Source organism: Saimiri boliviensis, chromosome 2 (assembly GCF_048565385.1).
Source record: "Saimiri boliviensis isolate mSaiBol1 chromosome 2, mSaiBol1.pri, whole genome shotgun sequence".
NCBI classification, from domain to species: Eukaryota; Metazoa; Chordata; class Mammalia; order Primates; family Cebidae; genus Saimiri; species Saimiri boliviensis.
In genome coordinates this window covers 217,938,336-217,956,709 of record NC_133450.1, presented here as the reverse complement: position 1 = coordinate 217,956,709, position 18,374 = coordinate 217,938,336, and the positions used below count along the sequence as shown (strand labels likewise).

At 44.8% G+C, this 18,374-nt stretch overlaps 1 protein-coding gene across 8 annotated transcripts in view; it reads right to left on the bottom strand.

Annotated features, from left to right (window-relative positions):
- Positions 1–18,069, bottom strand: part of GAPVD1 (GTPase activating protein and VPS9 domains 1) — a 101,105-nt gene extending 83,036 nt beyond the window's left edge. For 4 of the 8 annotated variants that reach the window (XM_074395339.1, XM_074395343.1, XM_074395342.1 and 1 more), the window contains exon 1: positions 17,921–18,069. The gene's annotated coding sequence lies outside the window, so the exon portion shown is untranslated. The remainder of the gene's footprint in view (positions 1–17,920) is intronic. The other 4 variants (XM_010351359.3, XM_010351361.3, XM_010351360.3 and 1 more) reach the window with 1 other exon arrangement.
- Between the last annotated feature and the right edge of the window lie 305 nt (positions 18,070–18,374).

The window sequence follows — 18,374 nt, the reverse complement described above, 5'->3', positions numbered from 1 at the left end:
GTCAACATGGTGAAACCCCATCTCTACTAAAAATATAAAAAATTAGCTGGGCATGGTGGCGTGTGCCTGTAATCCCAGCTACTCAGGAGGCTAAGGCAGGAGAACTGCCTGAACCCAGGAGGCGGAGGTTGCGGTGAGCCGAGATCGCGCCATTGCACTCCAGCCTGGGTAACAAGAGTGAAACTCCGTCTCAAAAAAAAAAAAAAGAAAGAAAGAAAGAAGAAACAAACATGAGTCAAATCATATGGATCCTATGTTGAAAATCCTCCAAATGTTCGTCTCAGTTCTCCATTATCTGCCCCTCGCCACCTTACCTCTCTTACCTCACACCTCCTATTAACAGGTCACCATATAATTCATCACTCAGATCTGGACTCTACTTGGGGTGAAAGTAGGCACTATCAGCCGGGCGCGGTGGCTCAAGCCTGTAATCCCAGCACTTTGGGAGGCTGAGGCGGGTGGATGACGAGGTCAGGAGATTGAGACCATCCTGGTCAACAAGGTGAAATCCCGTCTCTACCAAAAATACAAAAAATTAGCTGGGCATGGTGGGGCGTGCCTGTAATCCCAGCTACGCAGGAGGCTGAGGCAGGAGAATTGCCTGAACCCAGGAGGCGGAGGCTGCAGTGAGCCGAGATCGTGCCATTGCACTCCAGCCTGGGTAACAAGAGCGAAACTCTGTCTCAAAAAAAAAAAAAAAAAAAAAAGTAGGCACTATCAATAATTTCAAGACATCAAGACAACAAACATAAACAAGAACATATAGTCACTCTATTACTTTCTCCCTCATCCATTCTGCTCAATCTCTATTTGTCAGACATGCCAGACATACTTTTACCTTCAGTACCTTTGTACTTGCACACCACCCCAGACCTCTTATGCCCTTTAGATCTTTACTAAAGTATCATCTTTTTCAGTGAGCTTGGCCACCCTACGTAAGATTTCAGCCTCTACTATGCCACACACTTCTCTTGTTTTGTTTTTTCTCCTTAGCACTAAGCATACTATATATTTTATTTATTTATCTCATGTATTGACCATCTCTGTAAGAAAATGTAAACTCTGTAAGAAGACAGAGTTTTGCTTAATTGGTTCTCTGGAGTCGTCTGCACTGACCAAAACAGAGCCTGTCACATCACAAGAATTCAGTATATACTTCCTAAATGAATGTAAAAATGGGCCAGGTCTGGTGGCTCACGCTTGTAATCTCAGCACTTTGGGAAGCTGAGGTAGGAGGATCATGTGACCCCAGGAATTCAAGACCAGCCTGGGCAACATAGTGAGACTTCTGTCTCTTTAAAAAAAAAAAAAAAAAATGGCCGGGCGTGGTGGCTCACACTTGTAATCCAAGCACTTTGGAGGCCAAGGCAGGCAGATCACCTGAGGTCGGAGTTCAAGACCAGCCTGACCAACATGGTGAAACCCTGTCTATAAAAAAATAAATTAAAATATAAATAAATAAAAAATGAAAAGGAGGTATTTCAACGGCATATTACTTGCTTTCTTGCTTTCTTGAAGTCTCTTATTAGAGACTTCAAACCAAAAGCTAGAAATAATACAGAACAAGAATGTAGTCCTTTGCTAGATGAGAAAAGAAGACGTGAACAGTATGAAATTGTCATTAAATATTAACTAAGGCCAGGTGGCATACATCTGTAATCCCAGCACTTTGGAAAACCAAGACAAATTGATCACCTGAGGTAAAGGAGTTCAAGACCAGCCTGACCAACATGGTGAAACCGGGTCTCTACTGAAAATATAAAAATTAGCCAGACATGGTGGTGCAGGCCTGTAATCCCAGCTACTTGGGAGGCTGAGGCAGGAGAATCACTTGAACCCGGGAAACAGAGGTTGCAATGAGCTGAGATTGCACCACTGCACTCCAGCCTGGGCAACAGAGCGAGACTCCATCTCAAAAAAAAAAAATTATCTAAAATAAACACACTGTACTGAAAACATTAAAAATAACATCTGGAAGTTTCATCTAAGACTTAAAAGTAGGCTGGACATGGTGGCTCACACCTGTAATCCCAAGCATTTTGGAAGGCCAAGGCAAGAAGATCACTTGAGGTCAGGAGTTCGAGATGAGCCTGGCCAACATGGTGAAACCGCATCTCTACTAAAAATACAAAAACTAGCCAGATGTGGTGTCGTGTGCCTGTAATCCCAGCTACCGAGAAGGTTGAGGCAGGTGAATTGTTTGAACCTGGGAGGCTGAGGCTGCAGTGAGCCGTGATCACACCATTGCACTCCAGCCTGGGTAACAAAGCAAGACTCCATCTCAAAAAATAAATTAAATAAATAAGTAAAAGACTTAAAGTAGAAACAAAAGTACAAAGGTGCTCACAATTTTCAGTTATTCTTTACCCCTCAGAGATAATTTTCAAACTCCTTAGCTTAATATACAAAGCACAATCTTGCTTCAATCCACCCCTCCAATCCTAATTTATACTATTTCCCTAAATAAACTCTCCTACTCCTTCCAAATTGGCCTGCCCATTTTTATTTTTTATATTTGAGACAAGGTCTTGCTCTGTCACCAGGCTGGAGTGCAATGACACTATTATGGCTCTGTGCCTCCCTAGCTCAAGCAATCCTCCCACTACATGCATGAATCACCATGCCCAGCTAATTTTAGCATTTTTTGGTAAAGATAGGGTTTAGCCATGTTGCCCAAACTGGTCTCAGACTCCTGAGCTCAAGTAATCTACCTGCCTTGGCCTCCCAAAATGCTAGGATTACAGGCATGAGCCACTGCACCCAGACCATTTTTATTTTCAGTTCATTGTCACGTTTATATTTGTATCTGGCCCCCTCTTATGTAGACGTTCTAATTTCCAAGACTTGGCTTAATAAAACCTTCCTTTCCAACCATACAGTATGCACCTGGTAATAAATTACAACTCTGAACTCTTGAAGCACTGATCTGAAACTTTTTTTGAGACGAAGTTTCACTCTTGTTGCCCAGGCTGGAGTGCAATGGCATGATCTTGACTCACTGCAACCTCCACCTCCTGGGTTCAATCGATTCTCCTGCCTCAGTCTCCCAACTAACCAGGTTTACAGGTATCCATCACCATGCCTGGCTAATTTTTAGTAGAGACGGGGTTTTGCCATGTTGGCCAGGCTGGTCTCGAACTCCTGACTTCAGGTGATCCATCAGACTCAGCCTCCCAAAGTGCTGGGATTACACTCATGAGCCACCACGCCCAGCAAAACTTTTGATACCTCTAATTTGAAACCTTTTTTTGTACTTTCATCTTTAATGTCTATATCCCGTCTTTCTGTGATCTCAAAGGCATAGGACATCTCTTAGACCTATGTATCCCCAGCCCCCAAACCCTGGCCAAACATAAGCAGCTCTCAATATTTTATCTTTGCTAATATTTGCATTGTCACAAGCTCCTCTATGAATAAGAACATAAGTAAAATCAAATAATTTAAATTAACATTAGGCATACCTAACAATAACAAATATAATTTTTTCCTGAAATTCATGAGTAGTTTCTAAGTTAGATAGTTTCTTTTTGCAGTAAAAAAAAAAAAAAAAAAAAAAAACTAGACTTTGAAAATCTATAAATTCAAGAGCTAGCCAGGAGTGGTGGCTCATGCATGCGATTCCAGCACTATGGGAAGCTGAGGCAGGCAGATTGCTTAAGCCCAAGAGTTCAAGATCAGCCTAGGCAACAAGACAAATCTCTATCACTATCAAAAAACAAAACACAAAGAAAACAACAACAACAAAAATTAGCTGGGCATGGTGGCACACACCTGTAATCCCAGCTACTCAGGAGGCTGAGGTGGAAGGATTCCTTGAGCCCAGGAGGCGGAGGTTGCAGTGGGCTATAATCGCACCACTGCACTCCAACCTGGGTGACAGAGCAAGGTCTTATCTCAAAAAATATATATTCATATATATATATGGCCAGATGAAGTGGCTCACATCTATGGTCCCAGCACTTTAGGAGGCCAACGGAGGTGGATCACTTGAGTCCAGGATTTCAACACCAGCCTGGGAAACATGGTAAAACCCTGTCTCTACAAAGAACAAAAAAATTATCTGAGTGTGACTGCGCATGCCTGTAGGTAGCCCCAGCTCCTCAGGAGGCTGAGGTAGAAGGATCACTTGACCCAGGAGGTCAAGGCTGCAGTAAGCCAAGACTGCGCCATTGCACTCCAGCCTAACCAAAAGAATGAGACCCTGTCTTAAAAAATAAATAAATAAGGACCGGGCGCGGTGGCTCAAGCCTGTAATCCTAGCACTTTGGGAGGCCGAGGCGGGTGGATCACAAGGTCAAGAGATCGAGACCATCCTGGTCAACATGGTGAAACCCCGTCTCTACTTAAAATCCAAAAAAATTAGCTGGGCATGGTGGCGCGTGCCTGTAATCCCAGCTACTCAGGAGGCTGAGGCAGGAGAATTGCCTGAACCCAGGAGGCGGAGGTTGCGGTGAGCCAAGATCGCGCCATTGCACTCTAGCCTGGGTAACAAGAGTGAAACTCCGTCTCTAAATAAATAAATAAATAAAATAAGTTCAACAGGTTACCACATTTTCTTTTCCTTTTTTTTTTTTTTTTTTGAGACGGAGTTTCACTCTTGTTGCCCAGGCTGGAGTGCAATGGCGTGATCCTGGCTCACTGCCACCTTCGACTCCCGGGTTCAAGCGATTCTCCTGCCTCAGCTTCTCAAGCAGCTGGGATTATAGGCATGCGCCACCGCACCCAGTTAACTTTTTTGTATTTTTAGTAGTGACAGGGTTTCTCCATGTTGGTCAGGCTGGTCTCGAATTCCCGACCTCAGGTGATCCAGCCCCCTCTCCACCCCTCGGCCTCTCAAAGTGCTGGGATTTCAAGCGTGAGCCTGTTTGTATAAATAAAAGTTGTATTGGAACACAGCCATACTCATTTGTTTACATATTATCTATGGCTGCATTCATGCCACAATGGCAGAGCTGAACAGTTGCCAGAGTCCTCCACAGTCCATGTGGCCCACAGCCCAAAATATTTACTATCTAGCCCTTTACAGAAAAAGTCTGCCAACCCCTGATAAGCAAGTATACCTACTCTAATGCAAAGCACAGAAGGGAAGCACAGCCTGATAAAGTAAAATGTATGAATTACAAAATACAGTCATGTGCCATATAATGACATTTCAGTCAACCATGGTGAAACTCCAGTGGGCCCATGAGATTATAATGGAGCTTTTATACCATATTCTTACTGTACTGTTTTTCTATTTAGATACACAAACATTTATCATTATGTTACAATTGCCTAGAGTATTCAGTACAGTAACATGCTATACGGGTTTGGAGGCCAGAAGCAAATAGGCTATGCTATACTATTTTGAGTAGAGACAGGGTTTCACCACATTGGCCAGGTTGGTCTCGAACTTTTGACCTCAGGTGATCCACCCACCTTGGCCTCCCAAAGTATCAGGATTACAGGCGTGAGCCATCATGCGCGGCCATGACTGTTATTTTTAAAATGACATGCTATAATGTTATTTCTTGCATTTTATCAATCAAATAACTTTAATGTGAGCTTTTTTTTTTTTTTTGAGACAGCAACTTGCTCTGTCACCCAGGCTGCAGTGGCATAATGGCTCACTGCAGCCTTCACATCCCAGGCTGAAGCAATTCTCCCACTTCAGCCTCCCAAGCAGCTGGGACTACAAGCATGCACCACCATGTCCAGCTAATTCTTGTATTTTTTGTAGAGCTGGGGTTTCACCATGTTGCCCAGACTGGTCTTCAACTCCTGAGCTCAAACAACCTTCCTGCCTCGGCCTCCCAAAGTGCTGGGATTACAGGTGTGAGCCACCTTGCCTGGCCTAATGCGAGCGTTTTATTTATTATTTACTTTAGAGACAGAGTCTCACTCCGTCACCAAGGCTGGAGTACACTGAGGATCGCCTGAGGCCAAGAATTCAAAAGACCAGCCTGGGCAACACAGGGAGGACTCCATATTTATTAAAAAAAAAATTTAGAAAATTAGCTAGGTGTGGTGGCATGTGCCTGTGATTACAGGAGGCTGACGTGAGAACACTCCTTGAGCCCAGGAGTTTGAGGCTGCTGAGAGCTGTGATTGCCCCACTGCTCTCCATCCCAGGCAAGAGCAAGGCCCTATCTCAAAACAAAACAAAAAAATCTGCAACTAAATTTAGTTGAAAACATCTTCTCACATTCCAGTGAGCATATTTGAAATTTGTTTGTTTTGAGACAAGGTCTCACTCTGTCCCCTAGGCCGGAGTGCAATGGTGCAATCTCCACCTCCTGGGCTCAAGCAATTCTCCCGCCTCAGCCTGTACTGAGCCAGTACTACAGGCATACACCTATACGCCTGGCTAAGTTTTGTATTTTTTGTAGAGATAAGGTTTCGTCATGATGCTCAGGCTGGTCTCAAATTCCCAAGAGCTCAAGTGATCCACCTGCCTCAGCCTCCCAAAGTGTTGGGACTACAGTGTGACATTTTTATTAATGGCTGATAAAGATATTTCTTCAAAACTGGGCAGTGAATATTAAGGAGAAAAAATCTGAAACAAGTGATACTTTAGTATCTTTAGTAGGTATATATGGTTTTTTGTTTGTTTTGAACTCTGGCCTATAGAATAGTTGGTATATTTTAAGCAAGAGTGAAACATTGTAGAAAAAAGAATGGACTCACTACCAACTATCCCTGCCTGGGGCAAGTACAAGGAACTGAAAGGCAAATTACTTTGGAAATACACAGGTAATATGATGCCAGACAGTACTCACAGTTCAAATTAACACTACAACAGAATTCTTGTGATGACACCAGAATTCCGGAAGATGTCAAAAGTAAACAAATGAAATCCAAACAGATTATTGATTTTACCCTCAATACACTAATTTTCCAGAGGTAAAGACACAGAATAAATACAAAAGTAATTAAACTCATTCATAATAAATGGTTGGTGGGATTTTATTACACAACTCAATTGAGACAACATCAATACATGTGAACAGCTAATAGGCATTATTTAGGACATACTAACATTTCATCACTATTCCAATTCAAAAACCTTGACTTTTATATTACTTGAAATCATTACTAATGAAATTGGCAATGTTAAACACGATTTATTTTTATTTTTATTTTTTGAGACAAGGTCTCACTCTGTCACCCAGGCTACAGTGCAGTGGCTCAATCTCAGCTCGCTGCAGCCTCAACCTCCTGGGGCTAAGGTGATCCTCCAACCTCCTCAGCCTCCCACTGAGCACCTGGGACTTACAAGCATGTGCCACCATACCCAACTAACTTTTGTTTTTGCTCTTTTTTAAAGACAGGGTTTTGGGCCGGACGTAGTGGCTCAAGCCTGTAATCCCAGCACTTTGGGAGGCCGAGGAGGGCGGATCACCAGGTCAAGAGATTGAGACCATCCTGGTCAACACGGTGAAACCCCGTCTCTACTAAAAATACAAAACATTAGCTGGGCATGGTGGGGCGTGCCTGTAATCCCAGCTACTCGGGAGGCTGAGGCAAGAGAACTGCCTGAACCCAGGAGGCGGAGGTTGTGGTGAGCCGAGATCGCGCCATTGCACTCCAGCCTGGGTAACAAGAGCGAAACTCCATCTAAAAAAAAAAACGACAGGACTTGCCAACATGGCGAAACACAATCTCTACTAAAAATACAAAAATTACCTGGATGTAGTGGTAGGCACCTGTAATCCCAGCTACTTGGGAGGCTGAGGCAGGAGAAGGCGGAGGTTGTCGCAGTGAGCCGATTCCACCACTGCACTCCAGCCTGGGCAAGTGCAGGCTCCTGAGCTCAAGTGATGGAGTGCCACTCCATCTCAAAATAATAATAATAATAAAGAACATTTATTACTTTAGTAATTTTTTTTTTTTTTTTGAGACAGAGTCTTGCTCTGTCACCAAGGTTAGAGTGCCGTGGTGCAATCTCTGCTTACTGCAACCTCGGCCACTTAGGTTCAAGCAATTCTCCTGTCTCAGCCTCCTGAGGAGCTGGGATTACAGGTGCCTGCAACCACGCCAGTCAAATTTTTGTAGTTTTTAACAGACACGGGGTTTCACCTCTTGCCCAGGCTGGTCTCAAATTCCTGACCTTGTGATCCACCCACTTTAGCCTCCCAAAGTGCTGGGATTATAGGCATGAGCCACCATGCCCAGCCATAATTTTTTTTTTAAAAAAAGAAAAGAAAAACAATAAAAATTTGGCACAAAGATCTTCCCTGCTGAAGGTCTACTAGAGCAAGTTTACTGAAACACTCAAGACAAATTCTGTAAATATGAGAAAATTTTTAAGTAACACAAAAAGGGCATAGTACTTATTTTCAAAATAAGACATAGTCCAACAATAACAAGCTACACACTAATAAGCAGAACTGCAACGGCATTAAAATTATATCCCTTTGGCCGGGCGCGGTGGCTCAAGCCTGTAATCCCAGCACTTTGGGAGGCCGAGGCGGGTGGATCACGAGGTCGAGAGATCGAGACCAACCTGGTCAACATGGTGAAACCCCGTCTCTACTAAAAATACAAAAAATTAGCTGGGCATGGTGGTGCGTGCCTATAATCCCAGCTACTCAGGAGGCTGAGGCAGGAGAATTGCCTGAACCCAGGAGGCGGAGGTTGCGGTGAGCCGAGATCGTGCCATTGCACTCCAGCCTGGGTAACAAGAGCGAAACTCCGTCTCAAAAAAAAAAAAAAAAAATTATATCCCTTTATCTCCCAGAGGAAATAAATAATATGGAAGTACCTACCCAATCTAGAAATGGGTGCCTGTCTGGAACTTTCACAAGTAGATACACCTCCATTAATTTTTTTTTGAGACGGAGTTTTTGCTTTATTGGCCAGGCTGGAGTGCAATGGTATGATCTTGGCTCACTGCAACCTCTGCCTCCTGGGTTCAAGCAATTCTGCCTCAGCCTCCCAAGCAGCTGGGATTACAAGCACCCGCCACCACGCCCAGCTAATTTTTGTATTTTTAGTAGAGACGGTGTTCAACATCTTGGCCCAAGCTGATCTCAAACTCCTTACCTCATGATCCACCTGCCGTGGCCTCCCAAAGTGCTGGATTACAGGCGTGAGCCACTGTACCTGGCCCACCACCATTAATTTTATCAGTGTGAAATTAAATATCATCAAATCTAATTTAACAATTGCTAATGACAACTCAATAAGATATATATAAATCTGGAGATCAAGATAAACCAAGTAACTAAGAAGAATCTAAAATCCTTAGAACACTCTGTAAACTTATGAGAGGAAGTTTTCACCATCCCCATGCTTTGAGGAAGCTTTGGTCCCCTGGATAAACTTAGCTGCTTCCCTAAATACGTCGGGTGTATAAAACAACTGAATGAAGGGGCAGAAAGAGAACTTTGAGCCTCAGCTGCATTTTTGCTGAGCTGTAATACTGGTAAAGCCTGTTTCAAGAACCAAGAGTCCACCCTCAAAATTAAAGAAAGCATGTAAACAGAGGTCTGTCATGTACATTTCATCACATCTACCAGAATGGTGTTTCCTAAAAATTATACATATTCATTATCCAACTTCAAACAGCATTACTATCATTAATGTGGTTCTACCCAAAAGAAACTTCCTAGACAACAACATAATCCAGTTAGTTAAAATGGCTTTTCAAAAAGAAATCAATCATTAAGGTATCTCTATAGAATTATGAAATTCATAATTTCAAATAATGTGCATAATGCCTAAGAAAAAGAGAAAGAATCCAATAAATGTCAGCTATTACCATTACTATTATTATGGTAATAAGAAACTTATTCATAGACAGGCCTTAATAAATCACTTTGTCAGAATCCAAGTTGGCCTATCACAACCTTGAATAGTTATATAGTAAAATAACTTTGTTTACGGCCGGGCGCAGTGGCTCAAGCCTGTAATCCCAGCACTTTGGGAGGCCGAGGCGGGTGGATCACGAGGTCAAGAGATCGAGACCATGCTGGTCAACATGGTGAAACCCCGTCTCTACTAAAAATACAAAAAAGTAGCTGGGCATGGTGGCACATGCCTGTAATTCAAGATACTCAGGAGGCTGAGGCAGAAGAATTGCCTGAATCCAGGAGGCGGAGGTTGCGGTGAACCGAGATCGTGCCATTGCACTCCAGCCTGGGCAACAAGAGCGAAACTCATCTCAAAAATAATTAAATAAATAAATAAATAACTTTGTTTTAGAGGAGTCAAAGTTACATTCCTTAGGTTCCAAAGGAGTTAGTAAAGATGAAATAATTTATGCATAAAGAATTAATATGGCCAGGCGCGGTGGCTCAAGCCTGTAATCCCAGCACTTTGGGAGGCCGAGGCGGGTGGATCACGAGGTCGAGAGATCGAGACCATCCTGGTCAACATGGTGAAACCCCGTCTCTACTAAAAATACAAAAAATTAGCTGGGCGTGGTGGCGCATGCCTGTAATCTCAGCTACTCAGGAGGCTGAGGCAGGAGAATTGCCTGAACCCAGGAGGCGGAGGTTGCTGTGAGCCGAGATCGCACCATTGCACTCCAGCCTGGGTAACAAGAGCGAAACTCCGTCTCAAAAAAAAAAAAAAAAGAATTAATATATTGGCCGGTGCAGTGGTTCACACCTGTAATCCCAGAACTTTGGGAGGTTGAGGCAGTTGGATCACCTGAGGTCAGGAGTTCGAGACAAGCCTGACAAACTTGGAGAAACCCCATCTCTACTAAAAATACAAAATTAGCCGGCCGCAGTGGTGCATGCCTATAATCGCAGCTACTCAGCAAGCTAAGGCAGGAGAATGGCTTGAACCCGGGAAGTGGAAGTTGTGATGAGTCATGATCACACCATTGCACTCCAGCCTGGGCAACGAGAACAAAACTCCATCTCAAAAAAAAAAAAAAAAGAATTAATATATTTTTTCTTAAGTTTTCTTGGTACAGAAATACCTATTTTTTTTTCTTTTTTTTTTTTGAGACGGAGTTTCGCTCTTGTTACCCAGGCTGGAGTGCAATGGCGCGATCTCGGCTCACCGCAACCTCCGCCTCCTGGGTTCAGGCAATTCTCCTGCCTCAGCCTCCTGAGTAGCTGAGATTACAGGCACATGCCACCATGCCCAGCTAATTTTTTATATTTTTAGTAGAGACGGGGTTTCACCATGTTGACCAGGATGGTCTCGATCTCTCGACCTCGTGATCCACCCGCCTCGGCCTCCCAAAGTGCTGGGATTACAGGCTTGAGCCACTGCGCCCGGCCAGAAATACCTATTTTTAAACATTTGGCAATTCAGCCTTAAGAGCTATATTTGAACCGAATGCATTTTTGTAAAGTAGTCAAGGTAATGGAAGTAAATATAAATAATAGAAGTAAAACAAAGGGACAGATTAGAATTCCGCATTAGGAAGTGAAAGGAGGGCCAGGTTCAGTGGCTCACGCCTGTGATCCTAGCACTTTGGGAAGCTGAGGCAGGTGGATCACTTGCAGTCAGGAGTTCAAGACTGGCGGGGCCAACATGGTGAAACCCCATTTCTATTAAAAATACAACAACTGGCGAGGCATGGTGGTGGGCCAGCTACTCGGGAGGCTGAGGCAGGAAAATCACTTGAACCCGGGAGGCAGAGATTGCAGTGAGCCAAGATCATGTCACTCAATTCCAGACCATGCAGCAGAACAAGAGTCTGTCTCAACAACAGCAATAATAATAATAGATGAGTTAATCTCAGTCCAAAATGCTTAAAAATATAAGTATTTGGTCAAAATTAAGATTGTCTGGGGGGATAATATTATACTCTGATCCTGAGAAAAAGGAAAAAGGCTAATATGCCTTGACTAATGTTTTTGTCTTTTTTCCGACAGAAGAACCATCTGGGTTTAATCCTTCCAAAGATTCACAGAAAATAAATTCGTAAGGCAAAAAAATAGAACTAAACACGTTTGACAACATGCTTTCTACTAGTCTCTAGCGTGGGTGTACTGGCATCATATGGGAGCAAGACCAAGCAAGCAACTTTTCGGACAGACATCTTAGATTAACAAGCAGACACAGTATCTGTTTATACACTTACAAGAGTATGCTTAAAGCCTATATTTTTTAAGTGGCCTAGAAAGAAAGTATATAAAAAAAATAATTTTGGCTACACACACATACACACACACACACAGAGTATTAGAATTATATACTTATTTTTCATATACAAGCACTCATCAGGTATCTGGTTCATCTTCAAACTCAAAAAAAAAAGCCAAAACATTATAGAAACCCATATGAAGTCTATTAAGTGGTTTTTTTTTTTTTTTTTTTTGAGACACAGTCTGGCTCTGTCGCCAGGCTAGAGTGCAGTGGCGCCATCTCGGCTCACTGCAACATCCACCTCCCAGGGTTAAAGGAATTCCCCTGCCTCAGCCTCCCAAATAGCTGGGACTACAGGCATGAGCCATCACGCCCAGCTAATTTTTTGTATTTTAGTAAAGAGGAGATTTCACCAGGTTGGCCAGAATGGTCTCGATCTCTCTCCTGATCTTGTGATCTGCCCGCCTTGGCCTCCCAAAGAGCTGGGATTACAGGAGTGAACCACTGCAACGAACCAAGTTTTTTTGTTTTTTTTTTTTCAAACATTCACTCAACCATTTTTTTTTTTTTTTTTTTTTTGTGATGGCGTTTCACTCATTGCCCAGGCTGGAGGGCAAATGGCACGATCTTACCGAAACCTCTGCCTCCTGAGTTCCAAGTGATTTTCCTGCCTCCGCCTCCTGAGTAACTAAGATTACAGGCATGCACCACCACACCCGGCTAATTTTGTATTTTTAGTAGAGACAGGGTTTCTCCATGTTGGTCAGGCTGGTATCAAACTCCTGACCTCAAGCAATTCACCTGCCTTGGCCTCCCAAAGTGCTAGGATTACAGGCATGAGCCGCTGCGCCCAGCCAGAGGTAAAGTCTAATAGACTATAATCTTAGCTACCTGAAATCAAACAGCTAAGTGACTAAAACTTCTTCTAAAATGTGTCTAAGGTACAAAAATTACTGGTCCTAGTTCCTTTACAGATTAAAACACCTGGCCCGGCATGGTGTGGCTCATGCCTGTAATCCCAGCACTTCACGAGGCCAAGGCGGGTGGATCCTTTGAGGTCAGGAGTTTGAGATCAGCCTGACCAACATGATGATACCCTGTCTCTACTAAAAATACAAAAAATTCGCCCAAAGTGCTGGTGGGAGCCTGTCATCACAGCTACCAGGAAGCCTGAAGCAGGAGAATCACTTGAACCTGGGAGGTAAAGGTTGCAGTGAGCCAAGACTGCACCATTGCACTCCAGCCTTGTTACCCAGGCTAGAGTGCAATGGCGCAATCTCGGCTCACCACAACCTCCGCCTCCTGGGTTCAGGCAATTCTCCTGCCTCAGCCTCCTGAGTAGCTGGGATTACAGGCACGCGCCACCATGCCCAGCTAATTTTTTGTATTTTTAGTAGAGACGGGGTTTCATCATGTTGGCCAGGCGGGTCTCAAACTCCTGACCTCAGGTGATTCACTCTCCTGGGCCTCCCAAAGTGCAGGGATTATAGGCTTGAGCCACTGTGCCCCACCAAATAAAGCTTATTTTAAGGTCTGACAGCTAGGCACAGTGGCTCATGTAGGTAATCCCAAAGCTTTGAGAGGCCGAGGTAGGAGGATTGCTTGAGCCCAGGAGTTTGAAACCAGTCTGGGCAACATAAGGAAGAAGATCCCATCTTCCTCCAACCAAAAAAAAAAAAAAATTGCTGGGTGCAGTGCTGGAATTAAGCACTTTGGGAGGCCAAGGCGGGCAGATCACCTGAGGTCAGGAGTTTGAGACAAGCCTGACCAACATGGTGAAATCCCATCTCCACTAAAAATACAAAATTAGCCAGGCATGGTAGTGCATGTCTGTAATCCCACCGAGTTGGGAGGCTGAGGCAAGAGAATCGGTTGAATCCAGAGGCAGAGGTTGCAATGAGCTGAGATTGTGCCATTGTACTCCAGCCTGGGCAACAAAATAAAAATCCATCTCAAAAAAAAGAAAAATTAATTAACAGGGTACGGTGGCACATCCCAAACTACTCAAGAGGCTAAAGTGGGAGGATCGCTTGAGCTCAGGAGGTTGAGGCTGCAATGATCCCTGATAGCACAACAGAACTCCAGCCTAGATAACAGAGCAAGACCTAGTCTCAAAATTCAAATTCCTGGGCTCAGGTAATCTGCCCATCTCAGATTCCCAAAGTAAAATGTGCATCTTCTACGTGGTAAAGTAAACATGACAAAATGTTGAGAGCAAATCTAGGTGAATGTTTACTGAACAACTGTAGGCTTACAACTTTTCAGAGTTGAAAAAACAGTATTAACAATATTTAAAAATTATGGGGCCAGGCATGGTGACTCATGCTTGTAATCCCAGCACTTTGGGAGGCCGAGGCAGGCAGATCACACGGTTAGGAGATCGAGACCACCCTGTCCAATATGGTGAAAGCCTGTTTCTACTAAAAAATGCAAAAATCAGCCAGGCTCAGTGGCTCAAGCCTATAATCCCAGCACTTTGGGAGGCCAAGGCAGGCGGATCACGACGTCAAGAGATCGAGCCCATCCTGGTCAACATGGTGAAACCCCGTCTCTACTAAAAATAAAAAATTAGTTGGGCATGGTGGCACGTGCCTGTAATCCCAGCTACTCAGCAGACTGAGGCAGGAGAATTGCCTAAACCCACGAGGCGGAGGTTGCGGTGAGCCGAGATCGCGCCATTGCACTCCAGCCTGGGTAACAAGAGCGAAACTCCATCTCAAAAAAAAAAAGCAAAAATTAGCTGGGTGTGGTGGCGCACGCCTGTAGTCCCAGCTACTCAGGAGGCTGAGGCAGGAGAATTGCTTGAACCTAGGAGGAGGAGGTTGCGGTAAGCCGAGATCGCACCATTGCACTCCAGCCTGGGTAACGAGAGGAAAACTCCGTCTCAAAAAAAAAAAAAACAGAAAAGAAATAATGCCAGGCATGGGGTGCCCACCTATAGTCCTAGCTACTTAGTAAGGCTGAGGAAGGAGGATAATTTGAGCCCAGGAGTTCAATTCCAGCCTGGGCAATGCAGCAAGACCATGTTTCAAAAAAATAAAGAACAAAAGAAAGAAGGAAGAACAAGAAGGAGAAATAAAAGAACCTAGGATCACAAAGTAAAAGGTAAAAGAACCTCAGCAAAACAAGAACTAATTTTTGTATTTTTAGTAGACACGGGGTTTCACCATGTTGGCCAGGCTGGTCTCAATCTCCTGACCTCAGGTGATCCACCCACCTCGGCCTCCCAAAGTGCTGGGATTACAGGCATAAGCCACAATGCTTGGCCCGAAAAACATATTTCAAAAGAGATTCTACTGTTTTTCATTTAAAGATAGAAAAATTAGGCTGGTCCGAAGGTAGTGAGTTATCTCAATTGATTGTTCACAGTCAGTTACAGATCGAATTCCTTGTTCTACTCTTTCTCCCCTTCTCACTACTGCACTTGACCAAAAAAAAAAAGGAGAAAAAGAAAAATTAGAGGGCCGGGCATGGTAGCTCACAACTGTAATCTCAGCACTTTGGGAGGCTGAGGCAGGAGGATCACGAGGTCAGGAGATAGAGACAATCCTGCCCAACACGGAGAAACTCCGTCTCTACCAAAAATACAAAAATTAACTGGGCATGGTGGCTCTTGCCTGTAATCCCAGCTACTCAGGAGGCTGGGCAGAAGAATCTCTTGAACCCAGGATATAGAGGTTGCAGTAAGCAGAGATCGCGCCACACTGCACTCCAACGCCTGATGACAGAGCAAGACTCCATCTCAAAAAAAAAAAGAAAGAAAAATTAGAATAGCCCCCTCTCCTTTAAAACCAAACCACCTTCATGATTTAAAGAAAACCAGTAAACACTAAAATTTCTTTTCACGGGCCTACATCAAAGCTTAGAGAGCTGCAATCACTTGGAACTAGGGAAGTGCCTTAAAACAAAAATTTAAAGGCCAACATATTCACTTCCCTTTCTTCTTCCGATTATTCTGTTCATTCCCCAGTACCCTGAGTGAAATATCTATGGTCTATTCCAGGCGTCCCCAAACTTTTTACACAGGGGGCCAGTTCATTGTCCCTCAGACCATTGGAGGGCCGCCACATACTGTGCTCCTCTCACTGACCACCAATTAAAGAGGTGCCCCTTCCTGAAGTGCGGCAGGGGGGCCAGATAAACGGCCTCAGGGGGCCGCATGCAGCCCACGGGCTGTAGTTTGGGGACTCCTGGTCTATTCTATTTTTCAAAATGACTACTCTGGGCCAGGCACAGTGGCTCACGCCAGTAATCCCAACACTTTGGGAGTCTGAGGAGGGCAGATCACCTGAGGTCAGGACTTTGAGACCAGCCTGACCAACATGGTGAAACCTCACCTCTACTAAAAAAACAAAAATTAGCTGGGCATGGTGGCGGATACCTGTATTCCCAGCTACTCAGGAGGCTGAAGCACAAGAATTGCTTGAACCCAGGAGGCCGAGGTTGCAATGAGCTGAGATCACGCCACTGCACTCTAGCCTGAGCAACAGAGGGAGACCCTGTCTCAAAAACAATAATAATGACTACTCTGATCTCATTCTAATCTTTTATCTCCTTTATTATGAAATTCTCTTTCATCTACACTGTCATCCTGTTTGCTGTAATGATTCAAATGTTCTTCTAAGTGTACTTATAGGTCCAAAAAAACTTACTTCTATTTCAGGAGTTCTTAATCTTTTTGTGCATGGACCTCAGTGGCAGCCTGGTGAAGCCTATGGTCCCTTTCTCAGATTTCTTTTAAACGCATAATTAAATATATGTGATTGCAAAGGAAACCAGTTATACAGAAATATTAGCAAAACAACTTAACAAACTAATACGGTAATAATATATGTGCAGCTTTATTATCACATTAAATAACAAGATCTAACGGTGGGTCTAATAACACCAGAAATTCAAGGAAGTGATAAGCATAAATGATATTCTGAGCTATCTGCAACTGTAAACAGGATACAAAAATACCCCTAATTTTTATTGATGACAAAGTCATAGGCATTGCTAATTCTACTCTGGCTTGTAGTCTGCATGCATAATTGAAGGAAATAATAAGTTTGTTAGCAGTCAATAAAAATGATGTCATTTTATCCTCCTCCTAGTGAAAGGACCCTTCTATCCATCAATGAACTCCAGTTTAAAACCCCTCTCTAGTTCAAAGTCCTGCTCAGAACTGATTTTCGTCATAAAGTTAAAAATAAAAACACTGATTCCTCCTTTGACCTAGTTCTCATCTGAACCTATCACTATGTCTCCCTGCTTTTATGCACATTTATACACAGAACCCTGTATGTACTTCTGTGGTTTGCCTAGCCAGCACCCATTACAATTTTGCCAGTCAATAAAAGGTGAAGTTGAAAGAAAAGGGATGGAAACAACCAACAGTCCCTCACTTCCAGACCTCCGACAGCAAGTGGAAAGATGCCAAGTATAGTGAGTGTCTGTGGTAGGTGGGCTGCACCTAGACCCGTGTGTCCAGTTTGTCACGCTTCCCCGCAGAACAGCTTTATCAGCCACACTCAGAAGTCATTCCATCTTGTTCTCGCCTCCTGTACTCAGTTTCCTACCTGCCGGGTAGCTCGTCTCTGGTCCCTACCCGGGGCCGCCCAGCGGTCCTCCTGTCCCTTCCCATCCCATCCCCCACGCGTCTCCCTCTCCTCAGCCCCAGGCCGCCCTGGCCCCAGCGCGTCGCCACATTCTCCCCTGGGCCTAACCCAGTGTCCCCCGACCCCCACATCGGCCGACATCGACTAGAAGGGCCCGGAACCCCGGGGTCAGTTGGACCCGACGGCCCAGCCGTCAGGCGCAGGCTTGAGGCCCTAGGCCGGAGCAACCCGGCCGGGAAGCAGGGAACCGCACACCGCGCGCGAGCTAAACCGGGGCGCGCACTCACCAAAGAGCTCATGCGGAGGAGGACACGGAGGACTCTGCCGGACCGCCACTCGGCCTCGGAGCCGTCGCCTTCGCCGGGGACTGCCACCGCCGCTGCTGCCGCCACCTTCGCCACTTGCCTGTTGGCTTCCTCGCGTCCTGCAGCGGCGCCACCGCCACGCCAGCGCGCGTGCGCGGCGCCGCAGGGGCTCCTGGGAGTCGTAGTTCCGCCCTGGCAGCCGGCGGCTCCCACTTCCGCCTTAGGCAGCCCCCACCCAGGTCAGTTGCCCGCTAAGAGGGTCGTGGGTGTCTGGGTCCGGAATCGCCTTCCGGAATGTTTTTCACCAGGCCTGGGCGCTGGTTTCCTCCTAGAGTAATGCTGGACTTGAAGAATCCGCCTGAGCAAGTATGTGTAAAGTAATCCCAGCTATTGAGGGAAGCAGAGGTTGTGGTGAGCCGAGATCGCGCTACTACAC